The sequence below is a fragment of the Natator depressus genome, chromosome 2 (genome assembly GCF_965152275.1).
Source record: "Natator depressus isolate rNatDep1 chromosome 2, rNatDep2.hap1, whole genome shotgun sequence".
Lineage (NCBI taxonomy): Eukaryota > Metazoa > Chordata > Testudines > Cheloniidae > Natator > Natator depressus.
In genome coordinates, this window is record NC_134235.1 from 204,036,356 (window position 1) to 204,057,618 (window position 21,263).

A 21,263-nucleotide genomic window follows, 5' to 3' on the forward strand; every position below is an offset into this window, starting at 1 on the left:
ACCCACTAATACCTGTTAAAATAAAATTTGTCCTGTTTATACTAGGGCTTTAGAATGTATTAGTTAAAATGTGATCAATAACTTGTTTTAAAATACACCTTATGACAAAAGTGTAATAGGTCTGTATCAAATTATGAACTCCATTTTGTATTATGTGCTGAACACACGTCTAAACTTGCCTGAGGGCAACCTATTGAATTGCATTCCAGACAGCTATCCTGCTAAGGAAAGGGGACCTCTGTGACAGCCCTTCAACAAGATGTCACAGCAAGTAATCTGGAGTTATGGACTTTGAATGATTGTCAACTACCATCCCACTCCAACAGAACTATGGTCTTTCCACACAGATGGGGCATGCATGACAGTGGGAGGGAGCAGGAGTTTCTCAGTGGAGCACACAGCAGACAGACAGAGGACTTCTTAAGAGCAGGGCTTTGTTCTGAGCAGTGGGGCTGACCATCCCCACAGGGAAAGTGCGGGATCCTTACTGAATGGGGGAGGCAACCTAGTGACAGATGATGTGGAAAAAGCTAATGTACTCAATGATTTTTTTGCCTTGGTCGTCTGAGAACTGACTTCTTCTGTGATTGCTGCACTGGGCAGCACAGTATGGGGAGGAAGTGAGCAGCCCACCATGGTAAAAGAACAGGTTAAGGACTATTTATAAAAGCTGGACATACACAAGTCCATGGGGCTGGATCTAATGCATCCGAGTGTGCTGAGGGAGTTGGCTGACGTGAATTCAGAGCCATTGGCCATTATCTTCGAAAACTCATGGTGATCGGGGGCGGTCCCAGACGATTGGAAAAAGGCAAATATAGTGCCCATCCTTAAAGAAGGGAAGGAGGAGAACCTGGAGATCTACAGACCAGTTAGCCTCACCTCAGTCCCTGGAAAAATCATGGAGCAGGTCCTCAAGGAATCCATTTTGAAGCACTTGGAGGAGAGGAAGGTGATCAGGAGCAGTCAACAGGGATCCACCAAGGGCAAGTCATGCCTGACCAACCTGATTACCTTCTATGATGAGATGAATGGCTCTGTGGATATGGGATTAGTGGTGGATGTGATATACCTTGACTTTAGCAAAGTTTTTGATACGGTCTCCCACAGTATTCTTTCCAGCAAGTTAAAAAAGTATGGACTGGATGAATGGACTATAAGGTGGATAGTAAGCTGGCTAGATCGTTGGGCTCAACAGGTAGTGATCAACAGCTTGATGTCTAGTTGGCAGCCGGTATCAAGCAGAGTGCCCCAGGGGTTGGTCCTGGGGCTGGTTTTGTTCAACATCTTCATTAATGATCTGGGTGATGGGATGGATTGCACCCTCAGCAAGTTCGTGGATGACACTAAACTGGGGGGAGAGGTAGATATGCTGGAGGGTAAGGATAGGGTCCAGAGTGACCTAGAAAATTTGGAGGATTGGGCCAAAAGAAATCTGATGAGGTTCAACAAGGACAAGTGCAGAGTCCTGCATTTAGGAAAGAAGAATCCCATGCACTGCTACAGGCTGGAGCCCAACTGGCTAAGCAGCAGTTCTGCAGAAAAGGACCAGAGGATTACAGTGGATGAGAAGCTGGATATCAGTCACCAGTGTGCCCTTGTTGCCAAGAAGGCTAATGGAATATTGGGCTGCATTATTAGGAGCATTGCCAGGAGACTGAGGGAAGTGATTATTCCCCTCTATTTGGCACACGGTGAGGACACATCTGGAGTACTGCGTCCAGTTTTGGGGCCCCTGCTACAGAAAGGATGTGGACAAATTGGAGAGAGTCCAGAGGAGGACAACGAAAATGATTAGGGGGCTGGGACACATGACTTATGAGGAGAGGCTGAGGGAACTGCGCTTATTTAGTCTTCATAAGACAAGAGTGAGGGGGGATTTGATAGCAGCCTTCAACTACCAGAAGCAGGGGTTCAAAGAGGATGGAGCTAGGCTGTTCTCAATGGTGGCAGATGACAGAACAAGGAGCACTGGTTTCAAGTTGCAGTGCGGGAGGTCTAGGTTGGATATTAGGAAAAACTGTTTCACTAGGAGTGTGGTGAAACACTGGAATGGGTTACCTAGGGAGGTGGTGGATTCTCCATCCTTAGAGGTTTTTAAGGCCCGGCTTGACAAAGCCCTGGCTGGGATGATTTAGTTGGGGTTGGTCCTGCTTTGAGCAGGGGGTTGGGCTAGATGACCTCCTGAGGTCTCTTCCAACCCTAATCTTCTATGATTCTCACAAAAAGGGGAGCATAGACCAGGGGAGGGTGCATCTTAGGACTTTGTTGTTTTCAAGCAGCCATAACTCTTGAGGGCTTTAAGAGTAAAGTGATTGCAGTTAAGAAATTCCTTTTCTAAGCCTGTGTTCCTTGCTTTCCTGCCATGTTATCCCTAAAGAGATTAAACTAACAGCCCAGATTGCTCACGGCCTAGATGGAACCCTGAGGGAGTGTGTATAGGTGATTGGGTGTGCTCAGGATCTCTCAGACACTGTTTTTGAGGTCTAAGGTGGCTGGAGAGTAGCATCCCTCATCCCCAAGAAGGGTGTTAGACAAGAAGTCTGAGCCTGGGCATTCACCTTAGAGCCCCAGAGACAGAAACAGTGAATAGACTCTACCCAGATCCAATAGGCTTGGAAGCACATGGAACCCAGTGATTGGGTCAACTCACAACAGACTAGTGAAGTACGCAGAAGTACTGGACCAGGTTGTTACACAACTCTTATCTCAATGAGCCAGGCACACAATTGTTAACTTAGGTCCAAGTCATGTTTAATCACAACCAGCCGACATGATGTTAAACATGACAGTCCTTGTCTACACAGTGTGTGCAGTCATCTTTTACTTTGTGTTAGCTAGTGTGATCTACAATGGTCCATTTTGTGTGTGTAGACAAACCTTTTTTATATATGAGGAATAAATATTCTTCCACAGTGAATTATACAGTATGTGTTTTGTATTTCATTTCATAAAATCTTGATGGGTTTTGGGGAGAATTTTTCAATTTTTTTTTCCAGGTTGGGGAAAATCACAACAACGCTAATACTTGATAACACATTTGTAACTGATAATATCATTATAAGTTAAGAGATGGGTTTTCACAGCTTGATACAGTACCTTCATGACAAATTAACTCCCATTATTGCTAGTTTAGGGGGACTTTTTGTTTGGTTGGTGTTTTGTTTAGGTTTTCACAAAAAGAAAAGGAGTACTTGTGGCACCTTAGAGACTAACCAATTTATTTGAGCATAAGCTTTCGTGAGCTACAGCTCACTTCATCCGATGAAGTGAGCTGTAGCTCACGAAAGCTTATGCTCAAATAAATTGGTTAGTCTCTAAGGTGCCACAAGTACTCCTTTTCTTTTTGCGAATACAGACTAACACGGCTGTTACTCTGAAACCTGTTTAGGTTTTGTTTTTCTTCCCCAGTGAGACTGCTTTTAGGTTTCTGTACTTTTATTTGGGAGTTTGCATGAAATGGACAAAATAAAATTAATCAGTTACTTTTAAAGGCTTTCTACTCCTGTTTAATTATATTGTGGTGTGTGACATTTCTGCACGGGGGCCTTCTAATAACTCATTACTTACAATTTCTTGAATTTTAATTATAATGTGGGCTTTTTCCTGATACATATAAAGAACAGAAAAGACAAATTATATCAGTACTTCTTACACTTCCCACCACAAACCGGTACCTTAGAAAAGCAACAAAAAAGAATTCCAATTAATTAAACAATCACTAGCTACAGAGTTATTCTGCTTATTATCTGGCGAGGGCTGATAAAGAATGATGACAACAGAGCTGCTAGATGTGTGCGTGTGAGCAATGTCATCGGCAGCGCTGCCCTGGATTATGTTGTTTTCAAATTATTTAGAGAAACTGTCTGAAAAAATGCAAAGAGGTTTTATTGGGAATTTAAATAAGAAAAAAATCTAGGATACAAAATCTGAATTGGTAACATGATGAAAATACATTGGAAGGATTCATTAAGTCTTGCAAAAGTCTCCAATAAAAGGATAATATAGGAGTAATCTTCACAAGGGAGTATTTTCTCATTTAAGGTGTTTAAGAAGGCTATACTTTATGGGAGAGAAACCTAAAAAGAATGGATCATAGTTTTCATTTCCCATCTGAAAGCACAATTATTTATATTACTAATGTTAATTGTATTATTTCTTTAATTACCTGCCTTCCTATGTGCTGGCATATGCAAAGCACTATATATATATCTGTGGTACTTTATAAATAAATGAATAATAATAGGCAGTGAGAATAGCATGCAGATACTTTTTAAACACTGATATTAATTATTACTATTGTCTTTACTTCCCCACTGTTCTAACTTTATGACCAGGTATCAAGGTTCCTTCCTCACTCTGAACGCTAGGGTACAGATGTGGGGACCTGCATGAAAACCTCCTAAGCTTACCTTACCAGCTTGGGTTAAAACTTCCTCAAGGTAAAAACTATTTTACCCTTTGCCCTTGGACTTTCGCTGCCACCACCAAACGTCTAACCGGTATTATTATTATTATTAGGAAAGAGCCCGTTTGGAAATGTCTTTTCCCCCAAAATCCTCCCTTACCTTTACACCCCCTTTCCTGGGAAAGGCTTGATAAAAATCCTCACCAATTTGCATAGGTGACCACAGACCCAAACCCTTGGATCTTAAGAACAATGAAAAAGCATTCAGTTTCTTAAAACAAGAATTTTAATAGAAGAAAAAGTAAAAAGAATCACTTCTGTAAAATCAGGATGGTAAATACCTTACAGGGTAATTAGATTCAAAACACAGAGAATCCCTCTAGGCAAAACCTTAAGTTACAAAAAGACACAAAAACAGGAATATCCATTCCATTCAGCACAGCTTATTTTCTCAGCCAATTAAAGAAATCATAATCTAACGCATATCTAGCTAGATTACTTACTAAATTCTAAGACTCCATTCCTGTTCTGTCCCCAGCAAAAGCATCACACAGACAGACAGAGAGGCTTTGTTTCTCCCTCCCCCTAGTTTCTGAAAGTATCTTAATTCCCCATTGGTCATTTTGATCAGGTGCCAGCGAGGTTATCCTAGCTTCTTAACACTTTACAGGTGAAAGGGTTTTTCCTCTGGCCACAAGGGATTTTAAAGGTGTTTACCCTTCCCTTTATATTTATGACACCAGGTTTTTCCTCTTTCACCCTTATGAAGTCTTACTATTGTTCCTTCTTTGGAATACTGTATATGATTGCTTTTATATGCTATTTTAAGATCATATATGTATTTGTATATTGAGGGCTGATTCTCCATTCTTTTACATTGATATTACCCTAGTGTAACTCCACTAAAATCAATGGAGTCACACTGGCATAAAACAATGGAGAACCTAGTCTTATATTTCACATATAGTGGCAAATGTAACATCAAAGTTACTATGATATATAGAAATATATTCAGTTATATTTTAAATGTAACATGGCTCTTAAAATTAGCATAGTTGTACTTATATTGCTTCCTTTTTGTGCACTAGCATAAAACTGAAGTAAGCGCAGCTTGTGAGGTTCCTGCTATTGAGTAGACTCTGCACCAAATGAAGTCAATAAAAAGATATCAGATCTCCATCACAACTTACATGTTGCCCGCTACATATGTCCTGCATGAGACCCTCCTTCATCCATCACCTCACTCTGTGCTAGATGTGCAACTCTATCCCATTCATATCCCAATATCAGTCAGCGACATTATATTCCAAATATAGGTCAGAAATTAACTTTTTCAACATCTATCTTGAACATATGACCACAAATGTGTGCAGAGCCATGCACACCCTTGCAAGATGAGCCTGAACTTCCTCCTTACCTGGATATAGACTGGAAGAGGGGGTGAAAGTTATGGGATTGTAGAACAGAACATACTATGGTCTGACTAATCTCGCCTCAGCATGGATGACCTCTTGAGGTCTTTTCCTACATTTCTATGATTTTAAATTGTATGCACAATAAGAAACACATTCTTTCAGTGGGCAACTACTGAGGGGCTTCTTTCACAAGTAAAGGGAGGCCAAATTAGGATAAGAAGCCAGGGGTGCTAGGACACTTGTGCAGAGGACATTTAGGGCGCTTTGAATTACAATCTTTGATTTTTATTTTTTTATTTTTTTTTACTTTAACTCAGAATTTCCTCACTTTCAAATGTTTGATTTTTATGAAAACTTCAGCTTTCTAGCAGTGCTGCTTTAAGTTCTATTTACTGTCTTTTTTGGTGGGGGGATGAATAACATATGCAAAGTTCTTTGAGAACTTCAGACAAAAGGTTCTCTGTACAGTCAGTGCAAAGTATTATCATCATTAAAGTTGGGGTGAGTTTGTCTTTGACATGCACAAATGCTTCATGTAAGTATGCTGCGTCGACAAGGTGCAGCAGTGATTTCTAAAGGGTTTTAGAGGCTTAAAAAGCTATCACTTTTCCTTTTGAAATTGAGCTGAAATAGTCTCTTGATTAATTGTTTCATCTTGCAGTTCAAAGAAATTAAGTACATTCAGATTTTAGATAATTAGTTGTGTGGCATATTGTAACCTCCTCAAAAGAGATAGTAGATTTTCTGCCTGCACATTTAATGGATTACTATCTTGTCACATTACTAACCTTAGGCATGTTTAAACATCATTAAATTAACGTTTAATGAAATGAACCAGCAAACTGCTGCGACACAACGCATAGTTCAACTGGCAAGAATTTTACAGGAATAATACACAAAATTGTAAAAAAGGATAAGTTACCCTACAATTATACACAATTACTAAGACAGGTACAGAGGAAAAGCAGGGCACGTTTTTTCACATGGGCTGCCAGAAACTGGCACTCAAAAATGTAGAAATAATGAATGCTTATTATTTGAATTCAACTTTAAAATGTCTAAAATATTGGATCTCTGAAAATTAAGATACATAAAGCTGATCCAAAAGTTACTCTCCCTTTATGTCTCTGAAAGTGTGAGATTTCAAAATAAATGTTTTCTGAAGTCATCCATAACATTTTCTATGCTAATAGACACTGCTACACAAAACCAAAAGAAAGTAGCACTTCCTAAATGTACAAATTCCAAAGCCAGACAACTTGAATCCTGATCAGTAGTTACCTGGTAAAAGCTAAATATCTTCCCCACTGTAAATTATATTTATTTTTTGCAGTACTGCCTTGACCCAAAATTGGGATCCCATTGTATTAGGCACTGTACAAACATATAGTAAGAGAGAATCCCTGCTCCAAAGATTTTAAAATGGAGATAATACTTGTCTATTTATATTCTATAGATGTGCAACTGAGGCACAGCATGATTAAGGGCACATCTACACTGAAAACAAGCCAAAGGGAGTGTGTCTCTGAGCCCGGGTCAACAGAGTCAGGCTTGTGGGACTCAAAATAGCAGTGTTGATGTTCCCACTCGGCCTGGTGCCTGGGCTCTGAGACCGTTCCCACAAAGAAAATGCTAAACTCTTGACAAACTGAGACTGACCTAAGACAGAGATTTCAACAATAGACATAGAATGCTAGAATTTTAACATCTTCACCTACATTCATATAGACTATTTTTGCTTTGTTTGACATTTAGGTTTGGCACACGTAAAACGCTTCATATTCACAAAAAAGTACCTATTCTACTGATATAAAATAATAATTGTGAATACTAAGTCCTAATTTGATTAAGCTATCAAAATACCTATTGCTATGGCAGAATAATGCCAAGGGAAGGATAGGAATTATTTCCTGTAGCTTTCTTTATTACAAACACACTTACTATCGGCCAAATCCAACAGTCCTTGCTCAGGAAAAACTCTCATTGAAGTCAGAGAATTTTGCTTAACAACTGCAGGGTTCAGACCAGTAATAGTACCAATAATAATAAAAAATATACCACCACCACATATGTAGCTTTTCATTTTTAAATTGCTTTAGAAAAAAACACGAGGGCCAGAATCCTCAAAGGCATTTAGGTAACTAACTTTCTTTGAAATTAATGGGATTTAGGCACCTAAATACCTTTGAAGATCTAGGCCTAGCTAGTTAACCCTCACAAACAGAAGCTACACTCTCCCTGCAGTGCTTGACTGCAGGACTACAGAACACTTGAGAACTAACATCGGTGGCTAGAAATTCTCTGTTCCTTGCATACTTCCAATGTGGAAAGGCTAATAAAGATAGGGACATGTCAAGCTTTTCAACTGTCCACTGTGGGCAATTGCAATATGATTATAACGCAACAGAACAAGTGGTTAGCAGAGCACTACTTGCCCCAGGTTTCAAATACTATACATTAAAGTTAACTTTAAATCAATACTGGTTTTAATAGACAGGTTCATAGAATCGATGGCTCCTAAATTTGAGGCAAACTAGGTTGTCATTCAACCATCAGTAAATCTACTTACTGTCAGTAAAAAAAATATAAATCAGAAACTAACTTTCATTTAAAAAAAAACTATGTCAGTAAAAATGACAAGATAATTTAGCTAAATATTTTCCAGACTATACAAACACTTTTAAAATATGTATTTCAGTTTTAGGGTCTGCTTTTTATGCCCAAAGTGGTGTATTCTGTAAAAATAATAATGCATGGCTATAAACTGATGCTGTACAGACCCAAAATTGGATTTTTTTTAAAACAATCTATGAGCACTTTTTACTCCAATGAAAAATATGGATTTACTGGCCCTTTTTTTGTGTTTAAAATGTAGTCAATTATAAAGCTAGCATATTAAGAAAAAAGTGATTATTGTCAGATTTTTTTTTAAATGGAGGTTGACTGCATTTCGAGATGCAAAGAGAAAGAGGATGTGCTCCATCAAGACACTCAGAAAGTTGGAATTGTCTGAAGTAAACCCCCTTTTTAAGGGTTGTCAATCTTGCGTATTTTGACATCATAACATTTTGTACTGGTAAAACAGTATCTGCTTCTAAAGGGATGTGGCATTAGTTACTTAAAGAACTTCACTTGAGGTTTAAAGGAGCTCTTCCCCCAGTAGGCACTTTGAGATTCATAACCCTCCATGTACGCGAAGAGACATCTCAAGGCAGTGGGGGTTATGGTGGTCACTTTTGCATTATTTAGAATTATCTGCATAAATCCCATCCTGCTTTCTTTGGGGAAAACCAGCTCTGACTTCTTCTAGCTGTTAACATTGGTTTGTATGAACAATTTCAGCTACTGCAGATATAACATTTGACTTCTCCATGAAGCCCCTCAACACTGGCACATAAATAATGATGAGTAATCACATCTGACTGTACAGATGAACTACCTACAAGTTTTTCCTGCAGCACAATGGAAATCTGTGAGGGGGAGAGTTTCACTTTTGACAGGCTGAAGTTTCAGAGTCACATTGCACATTAAAGGATTCACTTAAGGTTTATGAAGCAATGATGAGACAGCTGGTGAGAAGCAAATCTCCCAGGAATTGACAGTTCAGTCCCCATGGACTATTAATAAAGGGTCATTCAAAGCAAATATCTGTAGAAATGAGGCAGGACAGAAGTTCTGTCCAAACCCACATATCAATTCAGTGGCAGCATTCAATTTAATCTTTTATCAGAGTAAATTGGATACAGAAAATGGGTCACACTTCCATAATCTTGATCTTAAAAAGCCTGTCCTTTGTCTTGCTGTCATAGGGCTTCAAGAACAGAGTTGGTGTGGTTTCTGTACTGTGACATGAATTTTTAATCTGGAAAATTGTGGGGAGGTCTCTTTAACCACTTGGATTATTATCATTATTACAGCCATTTTTGCTGAGATTGAATTAAACCAATGGTGATATTATTAATTTGTCTTACACAAGGGCCTAGATGTCCACACCAAGACTGGAAGCCCATTTTGCTAAGCACTATGCATACATATAATCTGAGCCCCAAAACATTTACAGCTTCTGCGGGTCAGTCATCAACAGTGCCTATGGGATTTGGAGCACATACAGGATTTGACCTCCTAAATTCTTTGAAAAATCTCTCCTTAAATAGAGAAGACTGAGAAAGGGTAAGAAAAAGAAGAAATTCCATTTTACAGGTGGGAAACTGAGGCACAGAGTGATTAAGAGATTTGCTCAAGTTCAAAGGAAGTCTGGGGCACAGTTGGGAATTCATCACAAAACTCCAGAGTCCCAGTTCACAAGCTCATCCTTCCTTTTACTGGCTGTTACACATGGCTCCAAATTAGTTTTATTCTACGTTGTACACCTGAAATTATTTTGAAAGAATTTTAGATGTGGTCTTTTACCTCAAAGAATTTAGTTATGGATTTTCTAGCCCATTCTTTATATATCTTAATATTTTGTTTCAGTTTTAGGACTGCTACTGCACATGGAGATGTGTCCACTCAGCTGCCCACATATTCCCATCAATTCACATAAGTAATTCAACTGTTGCTTTACCTTGCTTTGGAAACAATGAAGTTTATCTGCCATTGTACTGGTCCGTCACCCAGCTTCATTAAATCTCTTTAGAGTTGCTCATAATTGTCTCTAGTGGACCTAAATCATTTGTGCTATCTGCAAATTACGTCGTCTCACTGATCACACTATCCCCAGATTATTAGTAAAGATCTGTGGAACTGAACTACTGTTCACCTTTTGCAAAGCTGACAATTTAATATTATTTCTAGTGTTGCTTAGCCAGTTTCTAATTCATGAACGTACTTTACGTCACATCTTGTGACTACTGAAACCCTGATTTGCAGTTGACTCCGTGTAGGCAAATACTTGTGTACAGTCCTCTCCAATAAGAAATTTTATCTTATTAGAGTCTATGAATCTTTTTAGTCTAGAATTACTCCCTCATCTCTATGACATAATCTGGCCTTTCTGTATAGATTATACCCAAAAATTTCAGTATCCCACTGCTTTTGGTCAATCCATCAGCGTTTCAGAAATGCCTATTACAGCAAGGTCTTCCTTCATTGTCAAGCATTCTAGTTGAACTATTTTAGCTTTTAATTTTGATTTTAAGCTTCTCATATTAGTATATAGGCATTCATTTTTGGCTGTGTGCTTATTTTTATTTAACTATTTTTTCTGATGCCCTGTTATTTTTCTGGAATATATTTCTATGTCCTCAATTTGTCCCTTCTCCAGTTCAGCTGTACGTTCACTCACACAAAGGTAACCCTTTATCCAGTAGAGCAGTGTTTCCCAAACTTGGGACACCGCTTGTCCAGGGAAAGCCCCTGGTGGGCCGGGCTGGTTTGTTTACCTGCCACGTCCACAGGTTCGGCCAATCGTGGCTCCCACTGGCCACAGTTCGCCGCTGCAGGCCAATGGGGGCTGCGGCAAGCAGCGGTCGGTACATCCCTCAGCCCACACCACTTCCCGCAGCCCCCATTGGCCTGCAGTAGAGAACCGCGGCCAGTGGGAGCTGCGATCAGCCGAACCTGCCAATGTGGCAGGTAAACAAACTGGCCCGGCCCGCCAGGGGCTTTCCCTGAACAAGCAGCATCCCAAGCTTGGAAAACACTGCAGTAGGGGGTATTTCTGACATCCCTAGTAAATGTCTTTGTCCAACCCTCCTCAACACCCGACATCTTTTTCTCCAGCTCCTAGTCACCCTCAAAACCCTAGTCAGGTTTCTTTATTAGCAGTCTCTGTCTTCCCCAAAAAGTTTCCCAATGCCTAATAAATTTAAAGCCTTGTATAATGAACTATAAACCGTTCAGAAAAGGTCACTGTAGAGAGCCTAGATTATGCTTTTTTTTTTTTTTTTTAGTTACCTAATTCTAGTTTCCAAAACCACCTTCCTACATCTCCTGAAGTTACCGGTACCAATATGTACCCTGACCACAGACTCCTCCCAGAATTCATTACAAGTTTGTCTAAATGTCTTGTGATAGCCTCATCTTTGCTTCTGGTAAGTAAGTCACTGAACAGCTCTGGTGGTCACTATGAACTCAGCTATCAATATTTCTAATAACTGAATACCCTATTAACCATATCTTTTCCAGGCTATACAATGATATCCGGATAATCTCCTGGAGGGACCTCCACAGTGTGTGAGGAATGATCAGCTTTTACTGAAAAATGGACCCCACGTAAGGGTGTTTGTCTATCCATTATACCTTGGCTCTGTCCCACCATAACACTGGCTGCCTGCAGGACAGGGCAGCTAGCTCTGAAGTGAGCCTGCTCCTTAATGTTCCTGTATGCTTTATCTATAAATACTTTTGTGTTTCTCTTCTCCACCAGTTTAGCAACTCTGACTTCAAGATCTTGTGCTTGGGCTCCGAGGAACATGAGCTGCATACACTCAGTGTGTAGATATGCCACTTGGTCACAAAGAAAGTAACCTTATTAATTGGACAGAGTGCAAAATGTAAGTTGCTCGATACCCTGATTTATCTATTACTAATCTTCTGTCTCTCGGTGAAAACCAGTTTGATTTAGCTTTGAGTTAATGGTAAAAAAAATTTAGTTTACAGATTTTACTTTAGTCCATTAACAACCAATTGAGCAGCTGACTCCCATCAGTGCTGGATTGCACCACAGTTCAAACATGCCTTCCCTCACTCTGGCCGTGCCTTGTTCTGGGGCTCTTCTCCCATTGAAACAGCAGTCTGCAAATGCAAGTTTATAGCCTTTTCAATCTATGCCAAAAAGTTCTATATTCCTTTTAAAGTTCAAGGATCTTATTGATGAAACATCAGATAACCCAGGCTCAGCATTGTTGAACTCAGAAAAATCAGCACAAACAGAAAGGCAAGGGTTAATGTCTCACCAGTCCGGAGAACACCATACAGTATCTTCAATTCTGTACCGAAGCATGAGTTTAATTAAAATTGTATTTATAGAGGATTTGTTTATAAGAAGCAGGAGACTAATATCTCACTCTTTATTTATCTTAGTTTCATATCTATTTTTCAGGGGACAAGGACTTCTGTACTAATCCTCCCTAGAATGCTGTTCTAGACACACAATAATATTTTGGATGTTAATAAACCTTAGAGACATTGGCACGAATAGTTCATATTTGGTACATCTCATACCTTTTTGTTCCACTGAGCTGTCAGAAACAAGAGGAGGCTATACAGAGTTTACCATAAGCTTAGCATAGGTGCAAAAGAATGCCTGAGTTTAGTTCATAGCTTAGCATAAGCATGCTGGTTCATTTTATAACATTGGTGAACATTCCCTTTCTAGCCCCCTGAGCCATCCAGTCCCTTAAGTACATTTTTCCCCATTCATTTTAAATAGCACAATACTTTGGTAAATTCCTGTAGGTAAAGAAGGAAAGTTGATTCAATCTGATCAAAAGTTAAGGACAATGGAATATGATATTGTCACAGAATTTTCCAGAGCAAAGTTGTGACCTTTAGCAAAAATAAATTGAGGAAAGGCCTAAATATTTGTTTGTCAATTGAAGAGACTGAGCAAGAATTTTATTCCTGTCATACCTAATAACTGACACAGAAGTAATGGTTGCTTAGAGTACCATAACATATTGGTTTAGTTAAAGCAGAACATTTTCTTGTGATTCACGCAGAAGCTGCTTCTTCCCCCCTCCCCCCCGAAAGCTGAATTTTTGAAAAAGTTTACTGTATGGCTCCGAAAAAGCTGTTTTTTGAATGGCTGACGTTACATTGTTTTTAGCTTCAATAAAGGTCAGCCCCTCAGCAGTGTAATTGGCAGACTCCAGTTTCATTTGTTAATAGGCTCCATTTGGCATCACACACAATAATAGAATGTATTCTTAATAGTATGAAGTTGTAGAACAAAAGGAGTCTGTGTGCTGTCTAAGATTTCCTTAGGCTGAATTACACTGAATGAATTCTTTGGGAGTTATTCAGAAAATAAATTGTTTACTATTTTATCGTAACAGATGCTTCAAACAAAGGAAACAGGAAGTTATTGCAGCCTTTGACTGATCTCCAGTTCTTCACAGCTGAATATGGTTGCGTAAATTAGCTAGTAGACTTTGTTGAAGAACCCAGCAAGAAGCAATTAAAATTACAGAGCTAGTTAAAGATTCTTTAGTTTGTAATCAGCTAAAATTGTGCAGTTTTCCATATTCTCTGCTGATAATGCAAATATAACCTTTGAAGCAAACTGTGTAGCACATCCTGAAAGCAAGAAAACGCCAATGTAGTCCAAGCAAATGGTATCCACCCCACACTAAGAAATATGTTCTTGTCAAGTTAGATATTGTCATAATAGAAACTGTCATCAAACTCTACAACCATTTGGTCATCTCTACAAATGACCGAGTAGAACCAAAGGGTTAAAGTAAGATCCATTAAGATAAATACACTGACATATTCTGTCATTCAGTAATAAGGTTCTTTCTGAACACACTGTATAGATGCCATTACAGCAGGGGAAGAGAATTGGTTCAATTTGTCTGAATTTCTCCAACCTTCGCCACCAGGATGACCCAACTGAAGCTTTACTTGTGTAGCACAAACACAAAAATTCATTTGATCAGAGAGTAGAGACGGCAAAGCTCACAGGTCAATATCAAGTAAATGTATTTAAAATGATTAACACTGCAAGGCAAAATAAATGTTGATATTTAATAAGGGTCAGATTGTGAACCTTTTTACTCAAATTGGTAAGCAGCTACTCACACAAATAGCCCCACTAACTTCATTGGGATTGCTCACTGAGTAATTGATCCTCAATATGGGTAGAGGGTTCACAGACTGTCCCTAAACATTAAGGTCAATATACACTTTGATTTGGCGAATGTAAAGTACTTACAAAATTAACAAGCCTCACAACACTGCTGTGAGTTCGGTATTAGCTTCATTTTACAAATGGCAAAACTTCACAAAAAGGTAACTTGACTTCTTGTACTAGGTCATTTTATGTCAGTGGCAAAGTCAGAAATGGAGCCTTTATATTGCCTTAACCAAACGAGCTTTATTAGGTTCAAATTCTGACCTTTGAAACATACAGGCAAGTCATATTACCGTCAGGATAATCAGAATTTAACCCTTTCGTACCTACCTCCTAGCAAGTGGGGGACGGGGGGGGGGGTTGTCAGGTTTAATTTGTGCTGCAAAGTGCTTTAAGGTACTTGACTAAAAGGTGCTAGATAGATATAAAAATTAATTACTACTTCTGTTCTTTGACCTGGATATTCACTTGAACTCCACACACTTACTGTATAAAAGTATTTCATTTTTCCTTACTAAATAGCTTCTCCATATTAGGGAGGGGAATTTTCCAGGTCTTGAGATTTATCAAGTGAATCTTTTGAGGCTCCATACTAAGTGATTTATTGTTTTCCTTTATCTATAAACTACTGGTAATTGGAGTAGAAAATTGGGCTCACCAGAGTCGGATCATACTTCAAGATGCATCTGTACTCGCAGGCTTTTGGAAGGGAAGTGAGGAGTGAATGGGTGGGTGTTACGGGAGTGCTTTGAGTTTTAAATTATAGGGATTTGGAACCATCTTTAGTTTTAGAACTTTAGGTCTTCTTTGTTCATTTAATATTTATAGAGGTTGTACATGTTCATAGAGCACTGGATGGGAAAGTTCTTATAAATTGAAAGAAAATTATACATAAATAAATATATTAAGTTACATGGATTTAGCTTCATTAGATACCTGAGCAAGTAAAGCACAAATTAGTTTTTCTTGCCCATTGTTACTGGTGCAATTTTTTTCTTCCATCTCTTGAAATGTGTTACTCGATGCAGTAGAACTAGGATAAGTGTCAAATATATATCACTGGGAAAAAATAAAGACCTTCTGCAGTGAAAATTTGTGGGTCATTGCTTGGCCTTAAAGCTACCACTTCCTGTGACAGTATATGTCCAGTGCTCTGGGAAATTTCATAATCACCAAACCATTTTATATATTTTCCAGACATCTTCATTAACTCTGTGTACAGATAAGCTGCAATAGGTTGTATATAACCACAGCTTTAGGTCTAAAATATGGATCTATCTTCTAGTAAGGGGACAGGGAGGAAATACATTAAATCTTGCAGTAACGGCTGTAAAACTACTTAGAAATATGGTGTTGGATTGTAAGGTTGCAGAAGACAATGCCAGGCATTTTCCTGTTTTACTTATTTTTCTTATTTCTTTTGATTTATAAAAACCTTAACAGATGCAAAGGCAATCAATTAAAATACACAATACAAAGTACAATATAAAGGACTGCCAATCACATTGACTCCTTCAGTATGATGATAATAAGATACACCTGAACCTTTCCCCACCTCCATAATAGCCTACAGAAAAACATGGTCTTTGGAGCATGCCCATAAGGAGAATAAATCCAGGCTTTAGAGGTTTGATGGGATTCAAGGACTCCTCACAGAGAATGCCTTACTGGCTGCTCCTTCTCTTTATAGTTAAGGAACCACACACACACACTCTCTCAAACCATCAGTAGAGTAATAATCTTATTCTGCAAGGCTTCCTTGGAACTCACTGGCTTGTATTTACGGTCTATATAGCACAGTGGCAGTATGGTACCAAGACAGAGGTGGTCTCTCAGGTAAATGGGTACAAACTTTTTAGGACTTCATAGTTTAACACTAGCCAGAAACTTATTGGCAACCAATGGAGATGCTAGAAAATGTAACTCCACTTAATAAGAGGGCTGCAGCATTCTGCATTAGCTCCAGTTAATGAGTGGCCTTGACATGTAGCCCTCTGTAGAGTGCATTTCAACAGTCTCATCGCAAGTTGTGGCTAGCTAAAGCAAGGTCTATACTGGACAGAAAAGTTGCACTCTTCACATCAGGCACTACTTTATATAACACACTTGGTCACGGCTGCTATCTCTGCATCAAGGAGCAGCCCAAGAATTTGCTCCACACCTAAGGTGTGCCCATGTTACAAATGCCCATAGCACTCCTCCCAAAGAGGGTCATCAGTATAAATTCTGCTAACTCCTCTGGCTGCTTCCCTCATCCCACCAACATTACTGCCGTCTTGCCCAGGTTAAATTGCAGCCAACTATCTCCAATATGTCACAAACTCTTCTAGACACTAAGACACTGGGTCTACTGATTTGGTCAGGTCAGATATAATAGAACTGGGTGCCATCATCATACTGAATATATGGCAGTCCATGTCTCCTCATTAACTTTTCCAGCAGCCTCAGTACCTGTTGACCCAGAGAGGTGGGAATATGGTACCCTGTACCACCCTGCAAGAGAGAACCATTGTCCACAGTTACATTCTGGGTTCTCATAGTAATATAAGAATGGATCTACTCATGAGTGAGCTCCACCCACTCCTGCTAAGGCCACGAGTCAACAAAAACTCATCATCAATGGTAGCAAAAGCTGCCAACAGATCTAAAAGTATCTGCACAGATATGATCTCTTCCTAGCTGTGGATGAAGATCACCCTAGCTGTGGATGAAGATAATCAACTAATGAAACCAATTAAATTTCTACCACATGTCCAATTGGCTAAGTGGGGTCAAGGAAATCTAAGGATTCAAGAAATCACCAGTATTACTTAATCACCACTTTCAGTGAACTTTTCAAAAAAATAGAAGATTAGATACTGGTTGATAGGTAGTCAGACTGTCAGTGTTAAGAGTTGGTAGCTTGAGCACTGGCCTCATAACAAAATCTTTAACTAGCATCCTCCCCAGCCCTCCACATGAGGAAAAGCTGACATCTCAAACAATAGAAACAATATTTCCCCAGGTTTCAGAGTAGCAGCCATGTTAGTCTGTATCCGCAAAAAGAAAAGGAGTACTTGTGGCACCTTAGAGACTATTTATTTGAGCATTTATTTTATTTGAGATTTATTTGAGCATAAGCTTTCATGAGCTACAGCTCACTTCATGTATCCGATGAAGTGAGCTGTAGCTCACCGAAAGCTTATTCTCAAATAAATTTGTTAGTCTGTAAGGTGCCACAAGTACTCCTTTTCTTTTTGCAAATATTTCCCCACTGGCTTTCACCAGCCAGGCAGGTTGAGGATACAGATCACAGGCTGTGACACAAAGCAACTTCAGTTGTTCCATCACCTCATTGAGCAATACTGGCTGAAATTCAAGCACAAAATTTGCTCCCAGAAACACTGTTCTGTGTCCACAACAGTAGACAGGTCAGACTGAATCCAAGCAATTGTATCAGCAAAGTAACATAATTCATCACCGTGAGAAAAACTTGACTCTAACAAAGCAGAGGCAAGACTGTCAACCAGGCTGTCAAGCACTTGAAACAGTTCTGTCTATGTGAAACAGACTGCAGATGTTGTGACCGAGCTGAAGAAAACCTTTTCCAACATGCATCTATTTAAAAAAATCGACTTCATAAATGGTGGGCTGAGCCTGAGACTTCTGTCATTGGCACTCTAGCTGACTCTCCTCCCATTCATCTGTTGCAGATCATTCTACAGACATAGTGACCTGTGAAGCAGAGACCAGTAGAGAGGGAATTTAGGGGCCACTGAATTGGTAGTGGAGGATGAATAATTATTATGAAGTCCTGCTGAACAACCAACAGAGTGGACAATCAGAACAACTTTAATCTTCAAAGCTGCCTAGAACTCTTTGACTTCATCGGCTTCCAGTGGTGGATCATTAAAACAGATCCCTCACCCTGTTGGGATAGGTGCATTCCAAACAGAAACCAAAGGAGACCATCATCAGTCTATAGCAGAGGGTGAATTATTCTTCCCTCCCAACAGGCAGATCCAGAGCGCGCCCAAATTTATGAGTGGATCTTAGTCACTTGGGACAATACCAGTGTTACTGTGGCAGCCATAAAAGTCTCAGCCAATCCACAAGAATTACCAACTACGTGGACAGTAAAATCACCAAACACTAAGTTTCTACTATTCCAGTGCCATAACTGTGGAGAACTGATCACTCCATCTGGGCCCTGTGTTGGAGCAGGTTCAGGGTGACTTACACACCAACCCTATCCTTTTCCCATCATGCACCAGGTGACATACTTAACTCAATATACCTATGGGGCAGCAGATCTGCACTACAGGTTGGATGCAAAATCCTCCCCTGCACTACCTCTTCTTCATGTTTTGACATCCCCCTGCCCATCATCAAAGGGATCAAGGGATCTTAGCCCTTGTAACCATTAATTCTGAGTCCCTCACATGAATGTGACATCATTCAACTTTGTCAGCAAAGACAGACAGCTGGGTACACAAGGAAGAACTGCTAGGATAGGCTGCTGAGCTCTCCATAACCAATGTCTAAGAACTATTCCAAATATTTGGTATAATTATTCTTAAAAAATAAGCTTTGTTTATAAAACAAAGACATGAAAGAGACAGTGAAAACATCATTTAGGAGGTCTCTCCTTGACATTAAACAAAAGGTCCAAGGAAGAAACAAATTATATATACAATATTTGGTTGGGATAACGCACCATCCAATGAATCCAGCCCTGACCTACTGCCATCTAAAGCCTTAACAGAATTTAATATTAATTTGAACTATATACAGAAAGTAAATGGGCCAAATTCATCCTTGGAACAATTCCAGGGCTTCCATGGAGATGCTCTAGAGATGAATTTGGCCTAATATCTTCAAGTACTTGCTTAAATACTGCACATGTGGAAAACACTTTATATGCAAACTGTGGAACAAACAGTAGAAACTGGATATTTCTAAATCATAGCAATTTGTTTTGCCCCTGGATGAGGATAATTTCAGAGAAGTGTACATTACTGAAGCTTTGAAAAGCTCTCTAAGCAGCATAGGTATATTCAGATAAATCTGTTTTTGTCTATGTCCTTTAAATATCTCTTCTGCCAGGATCAGGAGAACATAAGGACTGTTCTGATGAAGACATCATTAAGTTTACCCTTTCAAAAATGTCTAAAGATCTTGATCTGATCTAGGATCATATTTTCATCATTCTGGTGGTATTTTTCCCTATAAGGTAGCTTTAAAATTGCCCCTGAAATCATGCAAAATGTCTTGTTAGCAGCCCAGGAAAGACAGACATGCCACTCTTTTACTGGTGCAGTTTAATTTCGAATTTTATAAAAGTCAAACCTGCCTTTCTTCACAGTGGGGTCCTTATCATGTGTTTCCCTTGAAGCATTCTTATTTGGAGTCAGACTTTAAATGTATGGACCCAAGAACTTACACAGCATTTCAGAAATCAGAACTCAATTTATTTTAGTGTAAGAAATCTGACTCTGTTAAAGAAAAAAAGAGAGCACAAAATATCCCTATCTCTAAAGACAGCTTTAAACATGAAAAGTTTTTTTGTATTTTTTGTTTTCAGATTGCTTACGTACCACCTTCAAGTTTCATTTAGGATGACTGTGGTCATTTTTAAAGATACAATTTGTTTAAGACTCTATAAATCAGACATCAGTGCAAAGGAAGCTGGTATATGAAGATGTAAGATAGACAGTGTCAGTTTAATAGAAAATTACCTTTATTAATAGGAATAAAGTTCATTATCTTCTAACCCACAGATGGTACATGCACAAAGAATATGGATTAAAGTTTAGCAATGGGCTCAGTTCTATTCTCACCCCACCCACCCCTAGCCCCCAAGATTCACTAAAGAGAAAAATATCCTGGAAAAATAGAAAAGGGAGATGTTTTATTTAACTAGATTTCAATTATATTTCTGGAAGAATAGTTATCAAAATAGATTCAGCTACAAAGTTTAAAAAATGTATTACTTTTCCATAATTAAATAATATAGTAATAGTAAAAATATCAACATGAATGTTAAAAGAGGGGACTTTATAATACCAGTACTATTAAAAGCAGAATTTAACATGGAATCTGGATTTAAAAGGGGAGATACATATCATCAGGTAGTAGGTTCCACAGACATGAGGCACAATTACTAAAAGCCATTGCCCAAGATCACTTCAAATTATACTGTATAATAAATCAACAAACTTAGGACCCCATGCTACTATTCACTGCACACAGATGGACCCCTGCACCCACTCAGAACCCCGTCAAAGTCAACGGAGCTCCACAGGACTCGGAGGATTCCACCCATGGGTAACAACATTGCAGGAGGACTGAAATCTTAGGGCCTTATCCTGTGCTCACTGAAGTCAATGACAAACATCCACTGACTTCAATGGTAGCAAGAACAGAAGTAGAGACAGACACTTAGACCCAATTTTTCAATTGTCCACTAGCCTTGGGTGCCCAAGTTTTTGGGTCCCATCTAGGTGTCTCTTTCTGTTTCATCTGCTCCTGCTGGCTGTTCCTCACTTCAAGTATAACTTCAAAGAAATAAAAATGACATCTGAACTATTTTAGGATCCTAACAATGAGTGTAAGCCCTGTGGCCTGAAGCCAAGGAGAGAAGGGAGATAATTGAGCGAGCTCTCTG